Source organism: Triturus cristatus, chromosome 2_1 (genome assembly GCF_964204655.1).
Source record: "Triturus cristatus chromosome 2_1, aTriCri1.1, whole genome shotgun sequence".
NCBI classification, from domain to species: Eukaryota; Metazoa; Chordata; class Amphibia; order Caudata; family Salamandridae; genus Triturus; species Triturus cristatus.
This window is the reverse complement of record NC_140581.1, coordinates 618,880,146-618,897,798: the sequence shown is the minus strand read 5'-3', so window position 1 is coordinate 618,897,798 and position 17,653 is coordinate 618,880,146. Positions and strand designations below refer to the sequence as shown.

Sequence of the window (17,653 nt, the reverse complement as noted above, 5' to 3'; positions counted from 1 at the left end):
TGACAAATATTTTAAGATAAAAATTGAGCGTGAGCGCAGTGATATCCTAATACTTGTTTCCTTCCCAAATAATAAGATCAAGGCTAACCCAAGCGGCGCAGAGCTTACATTATGCGACTATTTTTAGTTATCGCAAACGGAGATTCAAGCGCTCGCGTACGCTAAAATGGTTGTGGCATATGTCAACCCTATTTTAAAAAATGCAAACTAGGGTTTGCGGGGCGCTATTAGGAAGGGTCGTGGCAAGTGCGTCCCTTCCTAATAGCAAGTCGCAAGTGCATATACGATTGTTTTGCAACCAGAATGGGGTCGCAAAACTATCGCAGTATACTGTCTACTTCAAGTACGTGTTAAGCCACTCACAAATCGGAAAGAGTCCCCAGAGGACCCCTTTCCCTTTGTGATTGGCAGCAAAAACTTTTTTTAAATGCAGGCAGTTGTCCCTCGGACTACTGACAACTCTTAAAAAATGAAACTGAAATGTTTCATTTTTGTGTTTGAAAAACATCCAGTTTTCCTTTAAGAAAAACAGGCTGCATTTTTTTTTAAATTGCTTTATTTAAAAAGCAAACACAGACATTGAGCTGCTGTCCCCAGAAGGCCACTATCCCTGTGCTATTGTCCATTCCCGATGGGTCACAAACGCCTCATGACTATCGATGAAGGAGATCAATTGCGACCCCACTGGGATTTGCAGATTGTGTCTGAGACACATAAGTACTTTTGCTGTTGCAACTCCCAAATTGTGAGTTGCTAAAATGTTCAAATTGCGAGTTGCAAAAGGCAATGGCCGTACATGTGACCCTTGGGGTCACTTGTACGGCCATCAGGGTTTGTGAATCACAAAAAGCGATTTTTAGCGAGTCTCAAAACCTGACGTACAACAGTGTCTGAGACAATGCTTGCAATTACCAAATGGGTCGCAAGGGACCTGTCTCATTAATATTCACGAGGCAGGTCACAATTTGCACCCCATTGAGAATTTCCAGCACTTACAGGGATGGTGGCCTGCTGGGGTCAGCAGAACACAATGTCTGTGACTGCTTTTTAAATGAAGCAGTTTTTATAGAGGGGTGGGGAATGCAGCCTGTTCTCCTTATAGGAAAACAGGATACTTTTCAAAAATGAAAAGTTTTCTTTTAATTTTTTCAGAGTGGGTAGTGGTCCATGGGGCCACTGCCCGCTCTGAAAAAATGTAGGCACCCTCATTCACAAAGGAGAAGGGGTCCCTTGGGGACTCTTTTCTGTTTGCACATGGCTTACCACCAATTTGAAATTGGTGATAAACTGCAAATGTGTTGCGACCGCATTCATGTTACAAAACATTCCTCTCACCAGTGCGAATCTGTATTAGGAAGGGACGCCCTTGACATGCCCCTTCCTAATACCAATTTGCAAATCCTATATTGTGAGTCAGTAATAGGTTACTAACTCGCAAAATAGGGTTGGTACATTTGAAAATGGATTTTACTGGTCACAAATGGCCCAATGAGCCATTTAGGACAACTAAAATGTGTCTTACATCTGTCCCTTAATCTCCCTGTGTCAAAAAAAATGACCTTGTGTACTGTAAGTGATGGAAGGAGGTTCAGGGACTCCCAAAGGATCATTTTGGCTCTCTCAAGGAACCTTCATAAGTTGTAGGGCTTTTGTTTTTTCAAAGTTGAATGGTTGTGGGCCTGTGCTTTGTTTGCAATTGTCTCACTTGCAGAATTTTGGCCACTTAGAGAGTATGTTTTCGAGGGCCTTCACTAGGGGAAATGTAGCTGCCTCTATTATCTTTAACCAGTGCTTCATGTAGCCCCACCAGCAGGGGGTTGCATTCTAAGGAATTATAGGCCTGTTGTGTTTGCTGCAGAGACAGCAACATTAGATGCTTAGACACTTGCAGCAGATCTGACATGTGCTACGTGTCTGGGTTCAGATTAACGTATGTAGTTGTTTTTGACGCATTTCCACATAGGACCAGACTTTATCACACAGTTAAAACTGAAATGTGTGTGGCTTTAGTGCCTTAGTGCAGTCTTAATAATTCCTCTAGCCTGGCGACCTGCAGTTATACATGTCTGCAGCTTTGTCTCAGCCTCTTTTAAATTGACAGGTCGGTTGTTAGAATGAATGCCCTTGTGAGTCAGTTGAGGTACTAATGCTCATTAGGTCGTAGCTGGGAAGGCCCATGCAGGAGTGGGCTGGCCTTGATAGTTAACTCAGACTGTAGTCTAGTTTTACACCCATGTGCTTGTGATCTAATGTGGCCTCCCACCAACAGCTTCACAGGGCTGTAGAGTACCTTGCTGGAGAGAGTGCTGTCTCATACTGGAGTCTACAGCCATCTCTATTGTGTGTTGGGACACCTGCCTGTACCTTACAATGTTGGCAAAGACTGTGCAATATAAGACCAACAAAACACGGTCATGGTCACCTGGCACCATGTCCATGACGCACATTATTTTTGCAGCAAAGTCAATCAATCAATCAATCAGGGGTTTATATAGCGCGCTACTCACCCATGAGGGTCTCAAGGCGCGGGGGGAAGAAATTGGCTCCGGATCAGTCGAAAGGCCAGGTCTTGAGGTCCTTCCTGAACATGTGCAGGGTTGGGGAGCATCTGATGTTCACCGGTAGCTCGTTCCAGATCTTGGCTGCGATGTATGAGAAGGCTCTTCCTTCGGTTCTCTTTCTGCGGATGCGGGGAACTTCTGCTAGGGCAAGGTCGGCGGAGCGGAGGTTTCACTTGGGTGCATGGAAGGAGACTCTCTCGTTGAGGTATTTGGGTCCGATGTTGTACAGGGCTTTGTAAGTGTGGGTGAGGAGCTTGAAAGTGACTCTTCTCAATGGGGAGCCAGTGCAGGCTGCGCAAGTGTTGGGTCATGTGCTCGTGCCGTGGTGTTCCGAGTACGAGTTTGGCTGCAGCATTCTGGATGGTTTGGAGTCTGTGTAGGAGAGTTTTGTTGATTCTGGCGTACAGTGCGTTGCCGTAGTCAAGTCTGCTGGTTATGAGTGCGTGGGTGACGGTCCTTCTGCAGTTGGAGGGGATCCATTTGAAGGTCTTACGGAGGATCAGAAGGTAGTTGAAACTGGTGGAGGCAACGGCGTTGATCTGGCGGTTCATACAGAGGGAGGAGTCAAGGGCAAGGCGTTATCCCTGCTAGGCTCCTTTCTGTATGAGCAATCTCAGGAAGTTGCTTTGGGGAACAGGGTATCCCCTCCTTTTACACTGCCGTGCAGGGTTCACCATGGCTCTTCGTTGAGTCCAACGTTATTTAACCTCTACGTTACTCCTCTTGCTAGCCTAGTAAGAAGTTATGGCTTTGCCTTTGTGTCTTATGCGGATAATACTCAGATTATTGTCTCGGTGAGCAGCTCTATCAGCCAGATAGCATTGAGGTTCTGTGACTGTATGAGCCACATAGAAAACTGGATGACAAACAACTGTTTGAAATTGAGCTCCTCTAAGACCGAAGTCCTTGCTGGGGAATAATCCATCATTTTGGACAGATAATTGGTGTCCGGTTCAACTTGGCCCCTTACCTAACCCAGTGCACAAGGCTAAAAATCTAGGTGTCTTTTTTGCCACCAAGTTGTCCTTTGAGGCACAAATCAATTTGTTCACCTCTGCTTGATTTTTCATCATGAAAATTTTGAGGAAAATTCTCCCAACAATACCTTTGGAATTAAGGAAGATGGTCGTGTCAGTGATGATTACCTCAACACTGGACTATTGCAACGCCTTCTTCTCCAGTGCCTCGAGGCACAGCATTAACACACTTCAAATGGCCAAGAATTCAGCAGTGGGAATGCTGCTGGGCATACCTAAATTTGATTCAGTCTCCACTGCCCTGGCCCAACTCCACTGGCTACCCGTGGCCAAGAGGATTCAATTTAAGTCACTATGTATCGCGTTTAAATTAGGGGTGGGCGGAATTTGCGAAATTCACTTTCGCAAATTATCGCGAAAATGTTAAAAATCTCCGCAAACATGCGGAAATATCGCAAAGATGCCGAAGTTTTTTTCCCGCCCGTTCGCGGTTTTTTCTGCGTGGTCGCGGCTCGCCAACTTACCCATGCGGTTGCTCGTGGGCGCGGCCATCTTGTTTTCACTTGTCTCGCGGTGCATAATCGCGAGAAGAAAGACGTGATCGCGTGACGCATGACGTTACTGCGGGCGCGAACTGTCGCGAGACAGCGCAAATGGCTACCAACAATCCAACATCTCGTGGAGAACGTGACTGGAACGGGAAAACTTGTCGGCGAACGCGGAGATTCAGGTAAGGCGATCGCGCACACGCGAGAATGTATTATTTTACAGCGCGAGCAAGAAACAAATTATCGCTAAGCTGCGGAATGTGGAAATTTTGACATTTTCGCGCTTTCCGCGGAACGCGAAAATGCCAAATTATCGCAATTTCCACGAACGGAACGGAATTTTGGCCCAGGCCTAGTTTAAATCCCTCAACAATATGGGGCCCACACTGCTGAAGAAATATCTAAAGCCTTACTTTCCAACCAGAGCCCTTAGAACTGGGAAATGTAATTGTCCCTAGAGTCAAAGAGGTTAGATGGGGAAGAAAGAGTTTCGCTGCTACAACTGCCAGTTTATGGAACTCCTTGCCTACCTCATTGAAGAGAGAATCTAATCTCCTTAATTTTATAAAAGGTCTAAAAACGTGGCTGTTTACTGCATAACTCCATCTTTTTGTTTCCCTCCATTCAGTATTTATCAAAGGCAGCGCCTAGACACCCAGGGTACTTGCAGCACTATACAAAATCACAAATCAAATCAATCAAATCGTACATGAGGCCCTAAGTTATTTGCACAGAATCACAGGATGTTCAGCCGACTTCAAGGCTCCAAATGTATTCCCCAGTTATAAAGTCAGCAGCTCCGGCCATAAAGCCAAATCCTTTGGGTAAAAGCTTCTGCGTCTGGCCAAATAGGTATGAATACCCCAATTCTAATCCAGACTTTTCTGTCTGCACATTGTGTTCAAAATTTCTCAAATATATGGAGCTGGAAGCCACATCCTGCATTTGCAGAAGTTTCTTTATATGAATTTCATTTGTGCATTCTTATCGACAAATGTCATTCAATCACTAAAAATCACTGAAGTTCAAAGAGTGGCTTATAGAGCGCATTGAAGCAATGCTTCACAATTGATTTCAGTTGAATGAATACCCGAAATAGGCTGCACAGTTTCTTCAGGTAATTGGCAATGAGAGCTTTAACTCTCTCCATCACTCCCACTTGCTTTAATGGAGATTGGAGAAAGGGTATGTTAATAACATTTGTGCTGTAAAAAGTAAGGCCTGACCATGTCATTTGCAATTTTGTACACTTGCCAAATAATTTTCCGCTTCATACGAGCTTCTTCGCTAATCGTAAACTTATATTTGCATGGGCCAGCTGGTAACAAATTTAATTTATACTCTCCTCATTAAAACAAATATGATGGAGGAACTGCCAGGCACCAGTACAAAATCTTTTGTCACATTAGTATTTGTACTTTTCAGTGTATTTAAAAAGATCTATACTTGAATAAGCCAATTTTATAATAATGTTGACACACTTGTTCCTAGAGTTTGATTGTTTTAGTTCATATAACAAGAAAAATTCTAATTGAAATATTTTCAATTACTTGTATTGTCTGCCATTTTAATAATTTCAATAATTGCACATTGTCTTTGTACAATAGTAACTGAGAAACCACATTCTCCATTAATGCATTCGTTTTAAAGGCTCTGAATAGCACAATTAGAAAGCATATTCAAATGTCTTTAAGTGTCATTAGCATAAAAATGGAAAATTGTTCAGCTGTTAAATCTCATGCTGCTGTGCTTTATATTGATTCATTAGACAGGAAAAGTTTAAGGATTGATAAACCACTTGATCTAAGCAGTAGTTTTATTATAGTTAAAAAGTAGCTCTCTGCTAAGAACATGGATTTAAATATTTGCAGACAGCTACCATGTTTTCTACAAAACATCACATAAGTTGTAAAGGCTGAGAAAAATATAAAAGTCTGATTTGAAGGCAGAATGTATGCATTTAATATTAAAAGGCCATGTGTCCAGACCATGTTACATGTTCAAAACATTATTTACAATTATTGCCATATACATTTCGATTTTGTTACTTGTCAAACACACATTTTTACAAAAAAATAAGAAAAAGATTATTTCATACATTTCACCTACATTTCAAATCAAAAGCATTACACAGTGTACATATCAATTGTATTCCCAATTATAACTTTTTTCCAACCCCATATCGCAATTCAATCTCTCATACATGCACAACACAAACATATTCTCTCACATACACCACTCATTCCAATCCCATCCACAATTAACATTTACTACCTGTTTCAACAGGGAAAGATCTCCAATTTCTGCATTGTGGTATTGTGGCCTAGGTTTTCTCAAAAGGGCAGTCAATGTACATTTTGGTGGGAAAAGGGTAGTAAGATTCCTCCTCCTTCAGGACAACAGGATAAAACCATGTTGTGTGGTGGGCCAATGGGAGGTGATCTGTGTCTCAGGTCATGCCCATATCCCAATCATCAAATTGTATAACAAAATATGGTTATTCAAAAAATATCAGGCCTTCCAGATGGAGTATATTAGACACTACATTTGGGTATTCTCTAGTATAGACTATTGTACCGTAGATGCTATTGTTTCAAACTTGGAATATCTATACAGTTCTGCTTCTTTCAGACTGCTTAGGTACAGCCTATTGATGAAAATGATACAGTCATTTAAATCTGAGTTCCCATACCTCCCAAACAGGCAAGGGAATGTATGCACTGTGGCTGGTCGGCAGGATACTGACCACAGATCAGTGCCCCCATTATTGTAACCTATATTTTTATCAGAGTCCAGTTTGGGACTGTGGCTGAATTGCATTCTCGGACGTTCTTTCTATATCACTGGAAAGACTCAGCTGAAGGTATATAAGAAGGAGCTGACCATCATCAGCGCACTTTTTAAAGCAATGTTGTTTGGTGGAAGTGTGTGGGTTCCCTGTCCCTTAAGCTGTACTTCCTTTAGGCTTGGGCTTTTTAAGACATTGGTATTATTACTCCTCTATTTTATTTTTAGAGGCTGGATTCCTCTGTGATTAATTTCACTGTCGCCACTGAGATTGCGCCATGGTTTCTGATTCGGGAGATATTAATTTCCCCGACTTTTTCGACATTGCCAATTAAGTAAGTTCTTCTAACTTAATCATTTCTGAATCCTATATGTGCTTTATGGATCTCCACTATGACACTTTATAATTCTTTTCTAGGTGTCACTCACTCTACCCCCATCGGGAGCTTATCAGCCCCTGCGCCTTTTGACGCCAAGAAGTTATTGAATACTTGTTCACCTTCTATTTGGGTAAATATAGTCACTTGTCCCATTTTGAGTCCCTTTGATTCCGTCTATTTGGGATTCCGAATTGAAAATATTTTAATATATATATTTCTTTAGGTGCCACTCCCCTTGTCACACTGTCTTTGTCCTGAAGAAGACCCCGTTAGTAAGGAGCCTACTTACCTACCTATGTCCAGGGGTCGAAACGTCGACAATACTCCATCGCCAGTACTTCCAACAGTGTAATGTACACTGTGTTCTTGCTTGTACATGGTCTTTGTAAATAATTCTACTATTCAATCCAATGAATTTGATCTGGATGTTATGGCTTGAAATTGTTTTGCCTTGCAATTGAATTGTGACGTTTTTATACAATTTATATGTCACTTACCCCTCGTACCTCACTCAATTCACTATCCCCTTATTCCCTTCCTTGGCACTCCGCACTATTTGATCAAAGTCTATTGTATTTATTAGCAAATGTGTACTTTGCCAAAGTGTGATTAAATAACACTTTGTCAGCATTCTTTTTGTATTCTTTTGTGATTGTTTGTGTGTCAGCTTTTAATTAAGTCTGTATATCCTGGGACCCTTTCTCCCTTATACTGCATCATCAGTGTTAGGCCAGCCAGCCTTAGGGTGATCTTCCACCAGACGTTTTGCCTTCTCCCCTCCTGTTTTGCTGTATTCGTTTTTGTTGGCCTGATGACTCTTAGCACTTTACCACTGATAACCAATGCTAAAGTGCTTGTGCTCACTCACTAAAACGTGATAAAATTGACTCACATTTGATTTGCATATTTGATTTACTTATATGTTCCTTGTAAAGTGGTATCATACATCCAGGGCCATTAAGTTAAATGCTATTATTGGGTGTGCAGCACTTATTGTGCTACCACCTTAAAACATGTCTCAGGCCTGCCATTGCATTATGGGTGCTGTTTCAAACTGCCAAATAAACTATTTGGTAAGCCCAAAACTACTTTTTTAATACATATAAGTCACCCCTATGATAGACTCTAAATTGCACACAGGGCAAGGTACACTGTGTTTAAAAAGGTGGTCATATACTTTAATATTTTACATGTTTTGGTAGTGAATAACTCACAAATTCATTTTTCACTACTGTGAGGCCACCTCTCCCATAGGATAATATTGGTTTATCTTATTACATTTAGTAAGTGATAACTTTTGTTGGGGAGCAGGTAGAAATATAATGTTTTGTGTCTAAGGAATCAGAATTTAAAATCCTCTTTACTGGTAAAGTCGGATTTTAAATCATAATTCTGAAAATGCCAAATTTAGACATTTTGAATGTTCTTATCCTAACCATTTAGTGCCTGCAGCTTGCTTCCTTGGTGATAAGACTAGATGTAGTTGGCAGTTAGCCTTCGTGTATTCCTCTCAGACAATCACACAAAAGAGGGGCTTGCAGGGGTGTTTTTTTATTTGGGCATGGGGGTGTTGCCCACCTGATTATTTTGTTGCCCCTGTGCCCCAAAAATGCTTTGATTCAATAATTCCTTTCCCTAGCGCACAGTAGTGCACTGCTTATTTCATTGCAGCACGGGCGAGCTTGCCTTTCAGTTTCAACTTCAGTGAGGGAGGACGTGGGTGGGGCTTAACAGACACAGGTTCAGATTGACAGCTGGGCCTTGAAGTGAAGTGCACCTGCCGGGTTGGCCAGTTGCCCTGCTGTACCCAGCCAGACATGCGCACTCGAACTCTCTACCATCTGCAGAATGTTAGGTCACCGGGGGCGATTACAGCCAGAGCCCCCAAGTTTCCTAAGTAGCGCTGGGCTCACCCGACCAAGCCTATCCTCTCGCTGCTCTCATGCTGTTTACTAACAAAGCAGCAAGTAGCAGCGTCTAGATTGGCTCAGAGTCAGGAGACACAGGGGAGGGACTGGAGGGCCAAGCTATTCAACAAAGCGTGGTCGCAAAGGCTCCATTCGACATGCCAGGAGGCAGTTCCTCGTGAATTCTCAGCAAGAAATGTTCAGGTAAGAACCGTGTCGTCTGCCAAGGAAACAGGATAGTTTAAATTGATTTGTATTTTCATTAAATCGGCATGAAGTTACTAGGAAAAGTGTTACGAGAATATTGTCAATTTTGTTAGCACTACACCCCTCCATGCGCTTTGTCTGTAGAGTGTGCCTGTCATGGTGGTGCAGGTCGCGAATGGAACTTTCACCCACCTTGGCTAAGAGTGGCTTGTCAGTATCTCCTCAGCAGCCACCTAGTGCCTGATAATAGGGTAATGACCCCGTACGATGACAATGAATCAAGACTACTCCTCCCAGAATACAGTAGCCTGTTGGAGGAAATCCTTGACTGTTCTATGGTCTTCCTGAGGACATGGAGTTGTCTGTTTGTGCCACTCGATACAGTGATCAGACTGTGCTTTGTGTGGTGCCTGATTCTCCAACCATTACACCTTCAAAAGTGAGGCCAGAGGCCCTCACCCCACACACATGGACCCAGAATATCAGCGATGTTTCCAGGAGTTCGGATACCAATGACATGAATTTCAGTGCTGTCTACCCTGCTCGCACTTTGCTGATGTGCAATAACTGTGTGGCATACAGGAAGCTAATAGAAAAACACCCACCAGCATGCACAAAAAGAGCAGTTCGGCAGCAGAATTGATCGGTAGATGTGAGGCTATAGAGGCTAAAGCGAACAGCCAAATAGAGCAGTAGAGACAGTGAGGCCCCAGAAGAGAGGAAAGTGAAGAGCTAGTTTGACAGTGAAGCTAAAAGATTGCAGCGGAAGCGAGAGACAGATAAGCAGCAAACTCAACGTCTTTAGCAAGACCTCAGGGCTTGTGGCAGAAATGTGCTAATGAGGCCACAAAAAGAAAAAGCCAAGCCCTTCTCATCGAAGACCGTGAGGCAAAACAGCTAATGCGGGGACTAGAAGAAGAAGATATGATGCTGTGGGCAGGATCCCTCTGCTATGGTAGCATTGCCCGCTTAGATGAACTTATTTTAAATTGCAGTCAGCGGTACTCACCTGGACAATCAGTTGCTGGGAAAAATGGTCTTTGAAGAGCAGTCAAGTAATGCACTGCATTGATAAGTGCTAACTGTGAGGGTACTAAATTGGGATGAAAATAAAGTGAACGACATTCTCCGCGAGGACTGGGCACATTCATATCTTAGATCTAGCAAAAGGTGGTAAAAATGAAGGGTTTTAAGGCTTAACTGGTGCTCCTGTTGAGAATCTTCATAGGTTAAAAGGATACCTGGTCTTGAAATTGCTGGTTTATTTCTAAAGTCCATTCAATTTGCAATTCCATACAACAAGATTAGGTTTTATTTCACCGTAGCTAGTTAAAAACAAATGGTCCCTCCTACACATGGTGTTAGCTTTCTCCTGTGAGTATTAGCTTGATGTCTGTGCATGGATGTAGTGGCAGTGAAGGTGACCACATCTTTTTCTTGTGTTACATTGTTGGTCAAGGGAAAATTTCATCCACAGGGATATAAGGGATAAGGGACCAAAGCTGGTAGAAGAAAGGAAATTGCAGCCACTATGGACAAGTAGGAAACCCACTAACACCATCGTAGATTTTCCTGTCAGGGAATTCTGGATAGCCTGCTGCTGAGTAATTTAAGCCTGACACCCTCCATGACTACAACATGGGAGTGGAGGAGGTTTCAGAATAAATGGACAATAATGGTCAACTCCATCGCTCCATGAGACAAGCATATTATTTGGGTGGAGGAGGAACTGGTTAGGTGGCTATCTTTACCAGATTAAAGGTAATGGCCAAAGCTGACAGAGGAAACATGTAGGCCTGATTATAATAAGCCATTTCATGTGGAAGTTTGTGTACATATGCTATAGCCTGGGTTTACGACTGCAAGGAATCCACAAAAGGTAACACTGGAGTCAGAAATTGTTCTGCTCTCGCATAATAATACCCCTTGATGGTGTGATATTAAATGGAAGTTAATGCCTTGCAATGGTTGGGTATTGGACTGTGTTGGTTGGGTATTGGATTTACAAGTTATTGTCAGCCCATAAAGTTTGTGAACACCTAAGGAACCATTACAAATGTACAAACTCCTCAAACCCATCCCACACTGGTAATGGTCATAATTTCCTGCTGTCAAGAGAGGAATTAATCCCTTTTCAGGAATGTAGGAAAAAGAGCATTCTCCTGACTTTCTCCTGCGAATGTTGGCTATGTGCGCAAGAAGGAGTGAGAATGAGCACAGTTGCCTGGTGGGTTGGTGAAAGTTGAGGCGGTGGTTGAGGTAGGCAGGTCAGTCGTTGTGGAGAGCTTTGTATTCGTGCATGAGCATTTTGAATTAGCATTCTTCTGGATTGGTAGACAGTGAGCTGGGGCATGATGTGTGCTTTGTGGGGGATGTTGAGGATGAGTCTGGTGACTGAGTTCTGGGTAGTCTGGAGTCTTTGTAAGAATAGATTTGTGATACTGGCATAGAGTGTGTTGCCATAATTCAATCTGCTGGTGATGACGGTCTGGGTGACTATACATCTGGTGTCAGTAGGTAACCAGTGGAATATTTTGTAGGGAATGCATAGGATGAAGAAGCAGGAAGAGGTGACAGGGTTTATTTGTTTTGTCATTGTGAGTTTGCCATCCATGATGGTACTGAGGTTTTCGATATGGTCGGTGGGGGTGGGCGTGGGACCCAGGTCTGTTGACCACCAGGAGGACTCCCATGGAGAGCTTTTGTTGCAGAAGATCAAGACTTCAGTTTTATATGTGTTTAGCTTTAGGCAGTCCTTTTTCAACTGTTTTGTTTTCTCTGTTTGACATGCAGGTGTTGAAGTCGGTCTTGTCCCTGAGGGATAGGATTAGCTGGGTGTCCTCTGCATAGGATACAATGTTAATTCCATGGGATCTTATGATGTGGGTGAGTAGTACCATGTAGACGTTGAAGAGGGTAGGGCTTAGTGCTGATCTTTGAGGGACTCTGCAGATGAGGTTCTTGGGTTTGAAGGTGCTGGATGGGAAACTGAGTAACATGGTCCAGACAGAAAGGAAGGAGGCTAGACATCCCAGGGCGGGACCATGTATTACAGAGTTGTGGAGTCTTGTGATAAAGGTGCTGTGGCAGTCATTGTTAAAGGCTTTGGAGAGGTTGAGTGGTATAAGTGAGGCGGTTTCTCCTTTGTCCATACTGGGCCAGATGTTGTCGGTTGCTGCGATGAGAGCAGTTTCCAGGCAGTGGTTGTTGCAGAATCCAGACATTGAGATGTCCAGTAGTGTGGAAATTTAGCTTACAAACTGAACATTATCTGCGCCATCTTGCCTCTCCCCAGCACCACGCACAGCGAATGCACGGCCGCCATTTTAGGCACCCCACTCTCTCATTGTCACTCGCCAGCGCGTTCCCCTGACGCTGCAAGCATCCCCCGCGCGCCGGCCACCCCCGCTCTCTCATACAGGCCATAAACCCTCTCCTTCTGCGCGACCCTGCTACGGAACCACTTCCGACCGACAACCCATACATGGTCATGCCTCTCCTTTGATAACCCCCTTCCTCTGCGCCCCATTGTCCGAACTGGTCCCAGGCCATCACCTAGCCCTGCGGATGCAGTTTATTGCCCCTACTGTAAGGGAAACACCCCACATCAAAGGGATTACAGTAGATCAAAGCCCCTACCCCCTGAGACCCGACCGGTCACACACACCCCCGGGAATTGACGGAATACCCTGCTGCGCAATAGCCATCTCCTACTGTGGGTGGGGTGGGAACTTCTACTGTATCTATGTATGGGATCGGATCTGAACCGGGGCTTCAGGGGATATTCCCCCATGCATCAAGGGAATCTCAAGAATGTACTATGTGTAATAAAGCAATAAACCAGTGTATAAGAGACCAGGTCTCAGAGATGCAGTTAGAGCACCTCGTGACGATACCTTGCTGTCTGATCTGATGTGTTCTGCTCCGACGGAATAAAACTTTGTTTCCTGCCTTCCAGTCTCCGGCGCCTGCCTCTTTTATTGGTAAATTATCGAGTGGTATGAGAGGCGATTACCGCCGGGCAAATACTTGAAAGGTTATCGACTGAAACTGCCGCTACCATTTAACAATTGGCGTCCCAAACGTGGGGCCCATCAGCGACACGTGGATCCAGTGGGAGAGGTCCCGACGACAGAGTGAACGACTGCAACGATCGGGAGAGCTCCTGCCCAATAGACCCTCGTCTGGCAGCCGATCATCCGAACTTCACTGATTCCGAGCAGACCTCTCTCGAGTGATCTACGGTCCTGACTGGGGACCATCAGGAGTGCCGGAGAGTAGAGGACGATCGGGCGCTGGAGGCGGAAGACGAGAAACTGTCCACGCGGTCCGGGTAAGGTCGTGATACACGACAAATTGAGAAATAATTGATTGATTGTTTGAAGCTTTGGAAATACTAGTATTGCTCATTGATTGTTCTTTTTGAGATATTCGCTGTCTACAAACGGGGAGGAGTAGAAATACTCTCTCTCTCTCCCTTTGCAGATAGTGAAGGGTAGGTAACGCAGACTTTTGTCCCCGTTGAAACCCGTCGTGCCTATCTTTATCTCCCCATTGATTGATTGTCCGAACATTGATTGTTTTGAAGAATAGTGCTTTTTGAGATATTCTCTGTTTGCAAATAACGTAGAATAGGAATATTCTGTCTAGTCTTTGCAAATAGTGAAGGGTAGGTAACGCAGACTTTTGTCCCCGTTGAAACCCGTCGTGCCCATCTTTATCTCCCCATTGATTGATTGATTGATTGTCCGAACACTAGTTGTTCGATATTGGTTCTTTGGAGGTATTCTCTGCTTGCAAATAACGAAGAATAGAGATATTCTGTCTAGTCTTTGCAAGCGGTGAAAAGATAGGCAGTGCTGACTTTTGTCCCCGTTGAAACCCGTCATGCCTATCTTCTCCCCACTGATTGGTAGTTGGTTCTGCCCGGACCGCTTATTAGAGGTGAACCACCCGGCTCCACTGGAAGGCACCCCTAATAAGGACATGTTCACTAAATATGGACTAGTCGCCGTAGCTTATAGCAAGCTGTGGCATAAATATACCAAGAAGGACCCCGAAAGTCAGTGGCCACTGATGGGATCCTTCGACGACCATAAGATAGAAGCGCTAGAAATAGCTCTGCATAGCAATAAGACGACGCCTACTATGCTTGACAGTATCGGCATGTGGCGCAAAGAAGCAACGCAACGGAAAAAGAGGGAAGAAGTAAAAGCAGAAAAGGAATTACGAAAGGCAGCTCACCTTGCCGCTAGAAAGTTAGAAGAAGACATAAAGGAGAGAAGGGAAACTAAACTAAGACAGGAGCCCGAAACCTCAGGCCAGTACGCTGTTAGGACCCCTTCTTTGCTCTACCCTGAGTTGTCCTCCAAGCAGCGAACGAATGACGAATTACTGTTAGGTCCCCCGATCATTTACATGCCCCCTCCGTATGCACCCTCCCAATCAGTAGTGCAACACCCACAACCTCCGAACACGAGCGAAAGCAGTACAGGGGCCTCGGTCCTCACGGCCTCCGCGCTGGCCGAGCCTCCTGTGCTGAACACAACGTCGGCTATAACGTTAGACAACCCAGAGATGAGAAAGAAAGAGTCCACCAGAATGAATCGGCTAGCGAAGGATGAACGAACAGGAATCGACAAGATAGTAAAGGCACTGGTAGGATCCTTTTTGACCTTACAAAAACTAAAGTAACGCTAGGAGTTAGCTCTCTGTGGGACATATGAAACCAAGGGAAGGAGTCAAGCTCACGGTCGAGACGACCACGAGGTAGCCCAACTCCATTATTCTCGCTACCTAAACATGTCTGCCCTACTGCCCACCCCGCCCAATAAGCATGACAAAATCCCGCACAAACGGAAGCCTGCTGACACCCACCATCGACGTCACCAAACTAGGGCTAGATCGCGCACAATTGGGTTATGTTATTTTTCCGATTGCACAGTAACCTCCTTGTGCTCGTCATCAGATTGCAAATATGTACAAACACTCCAACGAAGTAGTATAGTTATAACATTTTAATAACTTATAAGATATAACAAACACACCAACAGGGTAAACAGGTTAAAACACTTTTTAAAACAACTATTTACATGACAGTCTGCTGCAACCTCCATCCCAAAGCCTTAACGTCCACGTGACACCGTCCTCGCCTCTCCTTCCTCGAAATTGCAACATTGGCCTGTTTTGGGCGGTTCTTTTGGTCAGCTTTGGGCTATAAAAGCCATGCAAAAATCCATTGACTTCAGTGGCGGACGACTGTGCGAATAGGCCGGAGGCTATACGAAGCGCCGAAGTTCTGGCAACCCCAAGGCGGAGCCCGCCACGCTGTGCAGGCCTTTCCGCTTTCTCTTCTTCTTTCTTTAATGAGGGCTGATGCCCTGGCGGGGGGAGGCGACGCAGACGGGCCTCCCCCACCTCCCCAGGTGGAGGCTCGCCAGCAGATGAGGACGCCCCAACCGTCTTTTTTTCATCGGTCTGCTGGATCGCACCCTGCCACGTCGTGTGGATCCTCCCATTCTTTTCTTCTTCCTTCAATAACGGAGGGGTGCCCTGGCCGGGGAAAGCGACGCGGACGGGCCTCCCCCACCTCCCCAGGTGGAGGCTCGCCAGCTGATGAGGGCACCCCAACCGTCTTTGACTCGCCGGCCAGCTAAGCTGCACCCAACAGTCTTTGACTCACCGGCCAGCTGAGCTGCACCCTGCCGCTGCACGCGACCACCGGACAACAGCCCAAGCACGGGTTCACCAGGATCGCCACTAGCTCCCGACGCGGGGAGTGGGCCCCCGCAGCAAGGTAATCGGGGACCCACCCCGGTGGTGGTACCATCCAAACTGCTGTTGTCACTGCTACTGGAATGACCCCGGTGGCAGTACAATCCGAACTGCCGCTGTTACTGCTGCTGGCTCCTCTCCGGTGACTGTACCGAAGAGCTGCTGCTACTGCTGCCCTTGAACTCCGGCGGTCGACTCCTCCGGATCCAGGCCTAAAGCCCACCGTGAGACAATTCTGGACTCGAAAGCTTGTCTGCTTGGGCATGGGCCCCACCCTTGACAAGATGCTCCCCTCAGCCTTGCAGTATCGGCCGGAGTCATTTGACACTCGACTCCCGCGGACTTCCGGTAAGGACAAACCGCCGCCATTGCTCTTTGCCCCGGACGGCAGCCACCTTGCCTCCGCTTGGTGCAGTGAGAAAGACTGGTTCGAAGCGTCGGCGGAAGAACCCGCCTGCCGCCCCGCCCTAAGAACGAACCATGGCATTGCTACAAGGTTGCAGTGACGCCATGCTGACGCAAAGTTGACGCTAACGAAAGTTCTCGAACTACCGAAAGGAATTCTGGTTCAACAGCTAATTCATGGAAAGACTTAGACTGTGCACTGGCCCGACCCCGCCCCAAGATGGCGCTGATGTAGGAGTGGCCTACAACTCCTTGTGGCGTTCCAGTCACGTGACATTTGTGTTAAAAAGAGGTATATATATATATGTACGCGATGCTTTCACACATGATGGTGGGGGAAAGGGGGGAACCGATTTTTATGTTAATATAGTGTTGCTCATGTTGCTCGACGCCTCTCACACCGTGGCCGGCCTATAGCGGCTGTAGGCCCGTATTTCTACACTGACATTGTTTTGAATAAAGGGCTTCTTAAAAAGGAATTACGGAATCAGTGTCATGACTAATCATCTGGGTTGTTGAAGGTTTCTCTTTTAAATAAAAGATTGTCACTCCTAAGCGAAAGCATACAGATAATACAGACTCAATTTGCCTAAAATATTTTTGTTTAACGGAATTTGTACCCATCACGCCTGCCCTTTTTCCAAGAATTGTCAAATCAATAATCAACTATAACTTAAGGTATATGTCGCACGCAAGGTATGGTATCTTGCACCATAATACACGACCAATTGAGAAATACATGTACGACCAGGGAACCCGAATTTAGGAGATGAATGAACTAGAGCATCTTTGCCTCGAACTACAGAATAATAGGTCCGTGGTATTACCCACCCCTGCGGCTAGCCTGGTACATGGTAGGTAGAACCTTTTCGTGTCTGCGCGCGCTGGGGTATTTTGAATACTGCACCTCCCCTCCCCTCTTTTTCCCCTCTATAGGTCACAACGAAGTTCCGACTGGAGAGTGGAGTGGACATGGACCGCACCGAGTTCAATATCAGGGAAAACATAGACAAACATTGTGAGATAGTGCGTAAAATTACAGACCACCATTGGGGACATGAAAAACTGTATGATATGATTGTGCGTGTGTACTACGACTACACGGCA

At 45.2% G+C, this 17,653-nt stretch overlaps 1 pseudogene; it reads left to right on the top strand.

Moving 5' to 3' along the window:
- The window catches only part of LOC146865690 (zinc finger protein 821 pseudogene), a 28,336-nt pseudogene extending 17,897 nt beyond the window's left edge, over positions 1-10,439 (top strand).
- Positions 10,440-17,653: the final 7,214 nt, after the last annotated feature.